This window comes from Camelus ferus, chromosome 16, assembly GCF_009834535.1.
Source record: "Camelus ferus isolate YT-003-E chromosome 16, BCGSAC_Cfer_1.0, whole genome shotgun sequence".
Taxonomy (NCBI): Eukaryota; Metazoa; Chordata; class Mammalia; order Artiodactyla; family Camelidae; genus Camelus; species Camelus ferus.
In genome coordinates, this window is record NC_045711.1 from 34,776,981 (window position 1) to 34,789,911 (window position 12,931).

At 33.6% G+C, this 12,931-nt stretch overlaps 1 protein-coding gene across 1 annotated transcript in view; it reads left to right on the forward strand.

Annotated features, from left to right (window-relative positions):
• The window catches only part of NSF (N-ethylmaleimide sensitive factor, vesicle fusing ATPase), a 132,586-nt gene that overhangs the window by 67,231 nt on the left and 52,424 nt on the right, over positions 1 to 12,931 (forward strand). The gene's annotated exons all lie outside the window — the stretch shown is intronic.

The window sequence follows — 12,931 nt, forward strand, 5'->3', positions numbered from 1 at the left end:
ATTTCTTATATGACGAATGAAACCCAGAGTTACAGGGAAAACTTGTTATTGTGATCTACAGTTTGCAAAAAATTGCAGGTAAAATTTATTTGGAACCAAATTACATCACTGATCCTGGAATTGTGGGAGATTTACATGATAAGAGCAGATGTCAGTACCTATATGTTCCTAATACAAAGGTAGATGATTATATAGGCCAAAGGTTTTGCAAAAACAGATCATGAATATATTTTTAAGTAACACTTTTATTCCACATCACTTCCAGAGACTTGAACTCATTTATACTAAAAGAGAGAAATTAAATCCATAAAAGGACTTGGAGAATTATATCTATGTAAGTTTCATGTGCAGAAAGCTAGTTTACTTACCACTGAGTCAACTCAGCTGTAGAGTGACAGGTGTAAGTTGTTAGGTCTCAAAGGAAAGCTTGATTTGGGTCTTAGAAAAAATAAAATTAATTGAAAATCAAACCAGAGTTTACTAATTTTGATTGTTAATTTTATGTGTCAGTTTGACTGGGCCTAGGGTGCCCAGATGTCTGGTTAAGCACTGCTGTGAGTGGGCCAGGGGAACCATTTGAATCTGTAGTCTGAGTGAAACAGTTGTCCTCCCTAACATGGGATCCAGTCAGTTGAAGGCCTGAATAGAACAAAAAGGCTTACCCTCCCTTGAGTAAGAGGGAATTTCCTACTGCCTGACTGCCTTGAGTTGGGACCTCAGTTTTTTGTGCCTTTAGACTTAAACTGAAATACTTGCTCTTCCTGGCTCTCAAGCTTGCAGGCCTCTGGACTGAAACTACACCATTGGCTCTCCTGAGTCTCCAGCTTGCCAGCTGCAGATCTTGGGACTTGTCAGCCCTCATACTTGTTAGCCAATTCCTTATAATTAATCTCTAGGTAGATAGTTGGAGCTAGATCTAGATCCAGTGTATCTATTTTCAGGTACCAATAGGATAGATCTGTAGATTTATTGATTCTGTTTCTCTGGAAAACCTTGACTAATATACTAGTATTAACATATTTGTTTCATTAAAAGGAAGTTTAAAAATAATGCCATGGGATTTCTGGTTCTGACAATACAGTAGACTAGGTAACTTGAAAACCATCCTTCTACAGACACCTTCAAATGCTGGGTGAAATAGAAGTAAAATAATTTTAAATGCATAATTGAGCTCTCAGGAAAGAAAAGTAAGTTTTCAGAAATTAAAACAAAACTGAAAATTAGAGTGGTAAAGATATGAGTTGCAGCTTTTGTTTCTGTTAATGTATGCATTGGGATTTTAGCATCCACTAGAGGGCATAAAATGAATCCTTGAACCTACATAATGTGTGGATTAGGAACTGAACACTTTAAAGAGGTTATGTCCTCCATGAAAAGAATGACTGGAAAATATCTCCCTACCAGCACAGAGGAATAAGAAAAACATTTAACTATCTTCCTGGGTTCTGGAGTGGGAACTGAGGAACTCCCATGGGAATTTTAAACCGTGGATCCTTGACTCATACTTAGGATTTGGGGGGAAAAAAAAAAGTACTAACACACATCCACGCCCCACCTGTGTGGTCTGTCTGGGTATATGATATGGAACCCACAACTAAGAAATTAATTTTGAGATGAATCCTGGGCTAATGATACCACATAGGGTTGTTAGATATAAGCAAACCATAAGGGATATTCTTAACAAACCCAAGACACAAGAGATTCTCACAAGGGAAGCTAGAATAGCTTAAATAAATGGAAAATGTCGTGATCAAAATTTAAAACTCAGCATCTAGGTTAAACATAAGCCAGTAGTTTCAGCTGAAGAGAGAAGTGATAAGCAGAAGAACAGCTCTAAAGAAATCACCCAGAATGTGGCACAGAGAGGTAGAGAGATGGAAAATATGAAAGAGAAACTGAAAAAACCAAGTTAAAACAAGAAGTCCAAACAGAAAGAATAGTGTAGAAGCTAAGATAGATATGACTAAGAATTTTCTAGAATTGGTAAAAAACATAAATACTCAGATTCATGTAGCACCATGAGCCCGAATGGGATAAATAAAAATTAGCTTATTTCCATACCCATTGTAATGAAACTGGAGAATGCCAAAGAAAAAAAAGAGAAACATCTTAATATCAACAAAGAATAAATAATGATGGCATACAAAGGGATATCTATTATGTTGACAGTAAACTTTTCAACAGCAGCAAGAGAGACCAGAAAACAGTGGAATAATATCTTTACAGAGCGAAGTGAAAATAACTGTCAACTTTAATTTTTATACCTAGCTTAATTCTCATTCAGGAATAAGATGAAATATAGGTATTCTTTCAGGCAAAGTCTAGAGAACTAACTAGTCACAGAAGCTTGCTGTAAGAATGTGAAGCAGGGTGTACTTGAGACTGAAGGAAATTGAACCCAGAAGGAAACAGTGGATACAAGAACAATGGTGAGCAATGAAACTGTAGATAAAATCTGAAACTTCTACTTCTGGTAGTGGCAGATTAGGTCATTTGAATCATGCCTGCCACTGAAGACTACTAGAAAAGCTCAAGGAAATATTTAAATTTTTTTACTTGGAAACATCAAAGAGCTTACAAGATCTAGAGGGAGACTAGAGGCCCAGGAAAAAAGGTCCCCAGTGTTTGGGGCCACTGTTCCTCTGAGATATAGCCATTTCTGGAGGGAGCTGCTAAACAGGTATGCAGCCATTTTGAGGGGTAAATGGGAGTAAGGGGGACAGAGGTTAGAGCCCATGGACCATAAAGAGGGGACACCTGCTGAACATGCCTCATTTTGAGTTGGGACCCTGAAGGGCTACGCTGTGGGAGCAAGGGTTAACCAGAAGCAGACGTGTTCCTACAAATCACCATTGAATCCTGTCATTCTCCAAAATTAGGCCTAGGGTTCCTAAATCACTAGTGCTTGCAGGCATTGGCAGAACTGTAGATCCTTCCTGAAGGAAGGTAGCATGCAAGGCCATAAACTATTTCTATAGTTTGCAAATGCAATGCCTGGCTTATAATCAAAGGCAATCAGATATACAAAGACATAAAGAACATGAACAAAGAGAAACAAAAGATGATAGAAATTGGGCCAGCAGATATTAGAATTCTCAAATACAGACTTTTAAAATAACTATACTTATCACATTTAAAGAGAAGCAAGATTGAATATTTTAGCAGAGCACTGGAAATTATTTTTTTAAATCAAATGGAAATTCTGGGAATGAGAAATTCAGTAAATGAACTCAAGTTTAAACAACAGACACATCTGAAGAGAGAATTAGTGAACTGAAAGATGTTAGACAAAAATAATCAGAGACAAAGGATGAAAGGAATGAAGAGAGATGGAAAATATTATGAGAAGATCTAGTGCACATATTTAAGTTTCCAGAAGGTCAGGAGAAAGAGGATGGGGCAAAAGCAAAAAGTGAGGAGAAAAGGATTTAGAACTTTCTAAAACTGATGAAGAATGTCAAACATCAGTCCATGGATTCCAGAAGTGATATGAACCTCAAGAAAGAGAAATACCAAACAAGTCTACTCTTACAGATAATCATTGGTAAACTGCTGGGGTTAAAAAAAAAAAAAGGAGGGAGAAATGTTAAAAGCAGCTAGAGAATAAAGATTACCTTCCAATAAGCAACAATCAGCTGGCAGCTGCCTCCTCAACAGAAATGATGAAAGCCAGAAATCAGTTGAATGCCATTTTTAAGGAACCGAAAGAGAGTAACTATCAACTTACAATTTTCATGTAAATATACAAAAAGTACTACGTTGTAATAGAAATAAATAGACCATGGCCATACATAGTTGTGAATCTCACAAATAAATGTTGAGCAGAAGAAACCAGATGAGAAAGGATCATACTGACTGTATGATTCCATTTATATAAAGCTCAGCTAACGCATACTGTTTAATGATGCATGCTTCTTAGTTGGTAAAACTAAGGAAAGTGAGAAATAATTGCCATAAAAATCAGATTGTGGTTGCCTGTGGGGCACCGTGGGGAGGGGTGCTGCCAGGATGCTGGCACTGCTCTCTTTCTCCTTATAGTTATGTGGATGTTCATCTTGTGACAGTTCCTTGAGGCATACATTCACATTTGGGGAACTTTCCCTCGATGTATGCCATATTTCACAGTAAGAAATTTTAAAAGAGGTAAATTTAATAAACATTCACTGTATAAATGAATAATAATGATCAATATGTTTGTTTCTTTTTTTAAGGATAGAACTAAAATATGGTACAAAACATGGGAAGTGGGTTGAATTCATGTAAAATCCTTGTATTATTTAGGAAGAAAATAGTAATGTTAATTACAATAAAACTTTAAGTCAAATGTATATGTGAAAATTGTGTATAGTTCTCAACTTTTCCAAGGCATGAGGAAGAGCTGGGAAGGAATTAGGAAAACTAAAATACTTTAGAAGGCAAAAAAAAAGTAACAAGACTCAAAACAGAGTATGAAGATACTGAGAGTGTAACTTTAAAAAAAATTTCTCTTACAACAGCAGTCAGAATGATAAGGTACCTAGGATTAAATCTAACAAAATTAAAGGGAAAAATGATAAACATTTTTGAAAATCTTTTTTCAAAAGTTTATAAATTGTAAGATAGAACATGTTCACATGGGAATATATTATCATAAAAATGACCATTCTGCCCATATTAATCTGTAAATTCAGTGCTTTTCCAGTCAGGTCTAACAGGAATTTTTTGGAATTTGACAACATGATTTTTTTTTCCTAATGCCTGAAGAGTCATGAAAATTTTGGAGAATAATGAAAACTTATTTCTTCAGATATTAAGACTTACTGGAAAGCTATAGTAATTGAGACAGTTTTATGTAGTCATGCAAAAACAGACCAAGGAAACAGAGTAGAACACAGGAAGTGCTTGTTATAGGAAAAGTGACAGTACAAATCAGTGGGGAAAGAATGTACTATTCCATGAATGGGGCTGAGATCATTGGTGCTCTGTTTGGAAAAAGATAAAATGCAATCCCTGTCTCACTTCATACAGAATTACAAAGTGGATTTGCAAAACACAAAAAACTGAAACTTACAAGAGAAAAATTTTAGAAGAAAAAAAGGCAAAAAGGCTTTAAGAATTGAGACTAGAGAAGATATAGAAATAGAGACATAGGAATCAACTCCGTTTTAAAAATTGTTAATTTGGCTACATTTATATAAAGAAAATTCTCTGTGACAAATTACACTGAATCCAAGTATCTCAAACTAGAGAAGATATTTGCAGTGCATATAATCTACAAAGAATTGACATTTTCTGTAATAAATTCTCTATAATCACTCTGTATAATAAGAAAAATACCGCAATTAAAAAAAAAACTGGCAAAGGTCATATATGTGAACAAGCATTTCTCAGAGGAAGAACCCAACTGAAGATAAACAAATGAAGCAATGCTCAGGAAAGTGCATAATAAAAGAGAACCCATCTTATAAACAACCTGATAAAATTTACAAAGGCTAATAACACCAAAAGTTGGTGAGGTTGTAGAGAAACGGCCTCATATACACTGCTAGTCATAGTATAAATCAGAAAAATACATTAGGTGGGTAATCCCTTGCAGCTTAATTTGACTAATTTGTAAATACTTACAAAAATGAAGATGCATGACCCACGACCCATGAGTTCTACTTCAAGACAGCTACCCTAAAGAAACACTCTTATACTTGTGCACAGTGACATGTACCAGAATGTTGATTGTTACACTCTATGTAATGGGGGGAAGGTAGAAATGTCTTGATTCTTCTCAGTAAATGGAATATCATCTTAGACGTTAAAATGAATAGATTTACATGGATCACTATGAATCATCCAGAAATATAACATGTATTTTTTTAATCTAGTAATATGCTTTATTAAATCTAATCTACCCTGTCATTTCCTACTTTTTCTTATTTTTTGATGGTAAAAATAAATTTTAAACATTGCTTTTGTAACAACCCTTTTACTGCTTCAAGTCTACTTGCTTGGTGCTTAATCATTTCAGTTTTACACAAGGTGGTTTCCTCCCCTGTTTCCCTATATCCCATTAAGTTCTTGTTCATATTCAGGTCTCTAGCCATCTCAGCTACATTGGGTCTCGGTAGATTAGTGCAAGTCTAATAACTGACCTCAACTCTTTAGATAGTCCCAGAACCAATTTAGTTTTATAGTTCATCTCTAATACTAGAATATTTTTTGTTTTCAAATATCTTTTTACCACTCAGTATACCAAGAAAAATACTTATTACTATTTACTATCTGGGTTGAAAAACTCCTTTTAAAAAATTATTTTTAAGTTGATTTATAAGTTATTTTAAACATAAAAATAAAGGGAAGTACAGGCAATAGAAATAAAAGCAAAAATTAACAAATGGGACTTAATTAAACTTAAAAACTTTTGCACAGCGAAGGAAACCATAAGCAAAACAAAACAACAACCTGCGGAATGGGAGAAAATACTTGCAAATAATACGACTGACAAAAGTTTAATTTCCAGAATACAGAAACAGCTCATACAACTTAATAATAACAAAAAACCAAAAACCCAATACAAAAAATGGGCAGAAGAACTAAACAAACAATTCTCCAATGAAGACGTAAAAATGGCCAATAGGCACATGAAAAAATGCTCAGTATTGCTAATTATCAGAGAAATGCAAATCAAAACTACAATAAGTATCACCTTGCACCTGTCAGAATGGCCATCATTCAAAAGTTCATAAATGATAAATGCTGAAGAAGGTGTGAAGAAAAGGGAACCCTCCTACACTGCCTGTAGGAATGTAGTTTGGTGCAGCCATTATAGAAAACTGTATGGAGATTCCTCAAAAAACTAAAAATAGACTTACCATATGATCCAGCAATCCCAGTCCTGGGCATATATCAAGAGGGAACTCTAATTCAAAAAGATACATGCACCCCAATGTTCATAGTAACACTATATACAATAGCCAAGACGTGGAAACAATCTAAATGTCCATCAACAGGTGACTGGATAAAGAAGTTGTGGTATATTTATACAATGGAATACTACTTAGCCATTAAAAATAATAAAGCAATGCCATTTGCAGTAACATGGTTGGACCTAGAGATCATCATTCTAAGTGAAGTAAGCCAGAAAGAGAAAGAAAAATACCATATGATATCATTTATATGTGGAATCTAAAAAAAAGAGAAAAAGGGGACACTAATGAACTCATCTACAACACAGAAACAGACTTGCAGACATAGTAAACAATCTTATGGTTACTGGGGGAAAGGGGTTCGGAAAGGATAAGTTTGAGGGTTTGAGATTTGTAAATGTTAGCCACTATATATAAAAACAGATTTAAAAAACAAATTTCTTCTGTATAGCAAAGGGAACTATATATTCAATATCTTGTAATAACCTTTAATGAAAAAGAATATGAGCATGAATATATGTATGTATATGCATGACTGGGACATTGTGCTATACACCAGAAATTGACATATTGTAACTGACTATATTATACTTCAATTAAAAAAGTGAAAAATTAAAAAAGGGAAGTAAAGACTTAAAATATTTAATAAGAGCTTAGATATAGTAAACCAAATTTTTATTCCATATTTTCCTGGTTTTGAAGATATCTATTGATTGATTGATCAGTCGATCAGTAGATATATACCCAAAATGGGCAGGAGCCTCTGAATGTACTAACTGTTCATCAGTTGTCCTGCATGAACTTGTACATACTGATTCTAAATTTCCAGTACATCTCTAATGGGTTCTAGCTTATCATTACTTCTGGTTCTTCTACTTCCATCGTCAAGACAAAATACTTGAATTTTTTTTTTAAATCTTTGGCTTATGATTTTTTTGAAGAGAGGATAGTCATTACACACTCCTTAATATACCACCTATTTCTTCTGGTTCTTCTAATACCTGCCTTCAGCATCTGTCTACTAGAAACCATATCAAGGAAATTTTGATGCACAGATGAAATAAAAGATGAAAGAACACTTCTGTGTGTCCCTTTAGAAAAATGAGATGGCCTAACAACATTATAAATCAACTGCTTAAAAAAAAAAAAAAGAAAAATGAGGTTGCACAATGAAGACTTTCTGTTGAATAAGTAACTGGATGAAAATGCCATATTTTCTTTTTGTCCTTAGAAATATATTATTCAGTCATTCTTAAATTTGGGAAAATTTATGTAGGATACTGTTATCTGAAGGCACATAGTCTGAGATTTTACTTACAATGATCCATTTACCATCTCCTTTAGAGTCTTGAGTGCTGCTATATCACTCTTTTTTCTCTTTTTATATTCATCTTTAGATTCATCTATTACTTGTGAAGTATTTTCCTCTATTGATTTTGTTTTCTTTGCCATTATGGCCAAGGAACAACAACAACAAAAAAATCTGGATTCTCAACTGTGTTTAGTTAAAGCTAAAATCAGGCAACAAAGATGGTGGATAGTGTCTCCAGACTTCTTGTCTCTATGCCTTCTTGAGAGAAGATGTAATACTTTGGGGAACATAATAAGAAAACTGAACGTTGATGTGATCATGATGTTTCATTATTGCATCATTCTATGCAGTTTCATCATTCTTCCATTTTCTTTTTAGCATTGTTAGGAATCTTCTTAACACAGTTAGGAATAGTTGACAAATAATGATAACATGATTTCTAGAATGTTGAAATAGTGTAATATAGCTTAGATTTATAAAAAGATCCAGTGGACCCACAAAGTAATTTAAGATAGAATGAGTTTTATTCTGTTTTTTAAAAATACATTTTCTTTTTTGTTTCTGTGGAAGACTGGTAAGGAAGAAAAAAGTCACGAGATATCAATCTTTGTAAATAGTTAAAACTGCTTAACAAAGAAAATTAAAAACTGAAATTGTGTTTCTCTTGGACCCTGATGGTATACTGAGGGTTAAACATTAGGTGCGGATGAGAAGCATTTTATAAAATCTGTTGTGATGGTTTCCATATGGCTGCATAGGATCTTAGGTGCTGTTTTTAAACTTGCAGTTTAAGTATGACACTATTAATAATAAAACTGAGTTGGCAAAGAATTTCTAGGTAGATATTCTTTATAACCAGCTTTTTCTGATACACTTTTCTCAATCCTTACATCCAGAAATGGCTTAGTGTATTCAGCTAATGACCCCTTGGAGAATATATATGTTACATAATAAAGAAAAGCATCACCTTTGTGATTCTGGACAGTCCAGGCTGACAAAGATGAACACCTGCATATAGGTCAAACTAGTTAAATATAGAACAGCCATTTTCCAAGGCTTTTGCCAGGGGCTCAACAGCATCCGCTCTGTTTCTATGGGGAAAGACTTTGCAGATGCTAGAAGTCTAGAGTTGAAGAGGATTGCACTGTGGAACTTTAAACTCTTTGGTAAAGGGTTTATTGATGATTCAGCTTTATTAATCTATGAACATTAATCTTGACATCTTCCTTACCTGATTCCTATTAATTTATTGCAATAAGAACTTGCTTTATTTAAATAACACACCTGTAGAAATTGATGTTATTGTACTCACTAGGTTGGGGGAAGGGACCTGATGACAGGTCACAAGATTAGCAAGGTTCTGAAAAGGTCAGAATTGTACTGAATAATGTTTAGGGAAGATTGCTTCTGTGATCATTAAATCAAACAAGTGTTCTTATTGTCTGTGGCTTCCCTTCCACATAGATGATTTTTGAGTTTGGACTGAGAAGGAAGTTATGATTCCAGTGGCAACATAAGGCACATTGACAGCAAAATTCATATAACAACTTTTTGTTTTATACTATTTTGACAGACAACCTTGAATAAAAATGTCTTATAAAAACAATATAGAATCTCGCAGCTTCTCAGTCACAAACAGGAATGTCCTTGTTTTTCATTAAAGACAGCAAGAATTAACAGTCTACTATATAGAAGTGTTTGGCTAAGCTAAGGTTGTAGTTCCAATTCCTCGTTCTCTGTCTTTTCTACGGATGGAAAGGTAAATAGTTTTTGGTGTTGAATTTGTTTTTTTAAGCAGCAAGCTCTCATTTATCATTAGATACCTGTTCAATAAATATAACAGTATTGAGAAATTAAATTAAATTTTTTTCAGATTTTAGTTTAGTTCTTAAAACAGTTATGGAAGGAGAACAATTTGTAAGTGAAGTTTAGAAAAAAAAATAATGAAACCTAGTTAAATTTTGGAAACCTTGATAAACACATGACTGTCATCTTGCATAGGAATGCATTAAAGAATGAACAATATGCTAAATAATGTATAATAGAATGTAAGTGTTATAAGATATTGTATCTTTTATTTATTCTGAAGTAGAACTGACTTTTCTGGTGTACAGTTTTATAATTTTAACATGTGTATGATTTCACGTAACCACCACCAAAATCCAGATGCAGAGCATTTACATCACCTTCCAAAATTGCCTCATGTTATCCTTTTGCTTATAACTCCTGATAACTACTGTTTTCCCATCTGTTTTCCATCCCTATAGTTTTGTCTTTCTGAGTGTCACATAAATGGTAGCATAGCATGTAACTTTTTGAGGCTGGCTTCTTCCATTCTGCATATTGCCTTTGAGAGTCATCCAAGTCATTGCTTGTATCAAGTATCCCTTTTTACTGTTGTGTAGTATTTCATTGTATGGATGTACCACAGTTTGTTTATCCACTCACCTACTAGAGGGCATTTGGTTTGGTTCTAGTTTAGTGCAATTATGAGTAGAGCTGCTATAAACCAAAGAGTGGAATTGCATGATCATACAGTGTTTTCTCTTTCTTTTTAAAAAATACTTCAAAAATTCCCTCCCCAACAAAAAATACTTTATATATTCAATTTGTTTTATATCCAATCCAGTTTCCTTCAGGTCATTTTTAGAACTGTTTTTCTTCCTACCTCTGATATAACATTTCATCTTTCATCTTTGTCATGTTTTCTTGACTTCCTTTTCTTTGGGTTGCCTTTATTGGAGGCACCTTCTGGCATTGTAGCTCAGACTCTGTCTTGCTTTTATATTCCTCCAGCTTAATTATGTGATTCATCTTCTTAACAGAATCTAGCTTGCTACTGTACCCCTCCTGACTGTTTGTGGATGACTTTCAGATCTTTCTACCCTCTTGTTCAATTGTGTCTCTCTTGTTCTCTGGAGGACATTCTAATTAGATGTCCTGTTAAAATTTTAATCTTATCATGGTAAAAACTTAAAATTTTTTCCTCTTCTGCAGCTTTCTTATCATAACTACAGTGTAATTTCTTATCTTTGCTGTTACTTCTCCTTTCCACATGCAGGCAGTAATCAAACTTAGCCTTTGCTTTTTAGCTATCACCATTCCCATCACCAAAACTCTCTTACAGATTTATGTACCATTGTTTCTCACTGACCTTCCAACTACACAATTCTTTTCCATCCTAAAGGCAGGCAGATTTAAAATCATCATATATAAAGAGTATTCTGCTTTTGCAGTGTGTGTGTGTGATCACCTCTGTTTCAGTAGAAAGGCCTGCTTCTGGATTTCAGTCCCTGTCATAATACTATAACTTCTGCTTCTCATGTTAGGTAAATTTTATTCCTTTTATAAGGCCTGGATTGCCTCTTAGCCTTTTGCTCAGGGGGCCCTATATGCTTCTAAATTGCTTATCTACTAGACCCTCTCTTTCTCCTTCTGTATGTCTTTGTTCAGGAATAATGTCTTATACCCCAAAACAAGTATACCTGTTATTTAGGAGAACACAAAGTTGTTTGTAGATAATGTGATTATCTACCTAGAAAATTCAGAAGAATCAACTCAGAAAACTTAGACATTAGAAATGAGAGTAAAGTAACCAGGTATATAATAAATATATAAAATTAATATTGTTTCTTCATACATACTCTTTCTGAAATATAATGGAAAATTCCATTCACAGTTGCATCCAAAAAACATGAATGGTTAGAAATCTTTATGAAGGAATTTATATGACAAAAACTACAAAACTTTGTTAGGAGACATAAAAGACTTGAATAATTGGAGAGACATATTCTTCTTAAGAACTGAATATGCTACAAAGATTTTATACTTCCTAAGCCAATTTAGAGATTGAATCAAATTCCAGTCAAACCTGGATATTTTGCTTGTTTCTTACTTTTCTTTTTTGTTTGTTTTTAATTGAAGAAGGTTATTTGTACTCTAGTGGGATGATTCTAATAATCATCTGGAAGTAAACATGTTTGAAAGTAGCCAAGACAATTATGAAAAATAATAATGTGTGGAAGGAAAGGGCTTGCCCAAACTACTACTGTAGTCCGTAGTATAGGCTGGTAATAATCTAGCATACGTAAAAATATGAAGCTTGATAGAAATGGCATTTCAGTCGATGAAGAAAGAATTATTTAGTCAACAGTACTGGATAAGTTAGTTAACTCTTTGAAGAATTACTTGAGTCCTTACTTCACTTGTACCATATACAAAAATAAAACTCCACACAACATTGTAAACTGACTATAACTCAACAAAAAAAACTCCAGTCAGATTAAAGAATTATATGTAAAGTAAAAATGTTTACAAGAGAAGAAAATGTAGGTGACCACCAGTATCTGTAATGGGGGAGGATTTTAAGGATAAAAGTGATGGAAAACATCATAAAAATAAAAACTGATAATGTTAGCTATTTAAATAGTAAAAATACACTTTTAAAGCTCTTTTTCAAAAATATACCATAAGTAAAATTAAAAGACAAATGGCAAACTGGAATAAAATATTTATAACAAATATAATAATACCCTTAATATATAAAGAGCTTTTTTATAAATCAATAAAAATTCTTAAATCCCAACAGAAGACTATACAGAGGACACGAATAAATAGTAAGAGAAAAATTACCAGTGGTAAGAAGATACGATTTTTTAAAGTGCCAGCCTAATCAGTAATTAGACACATGCCAGTTAAAAATGACTGAAAAATACCATTATTC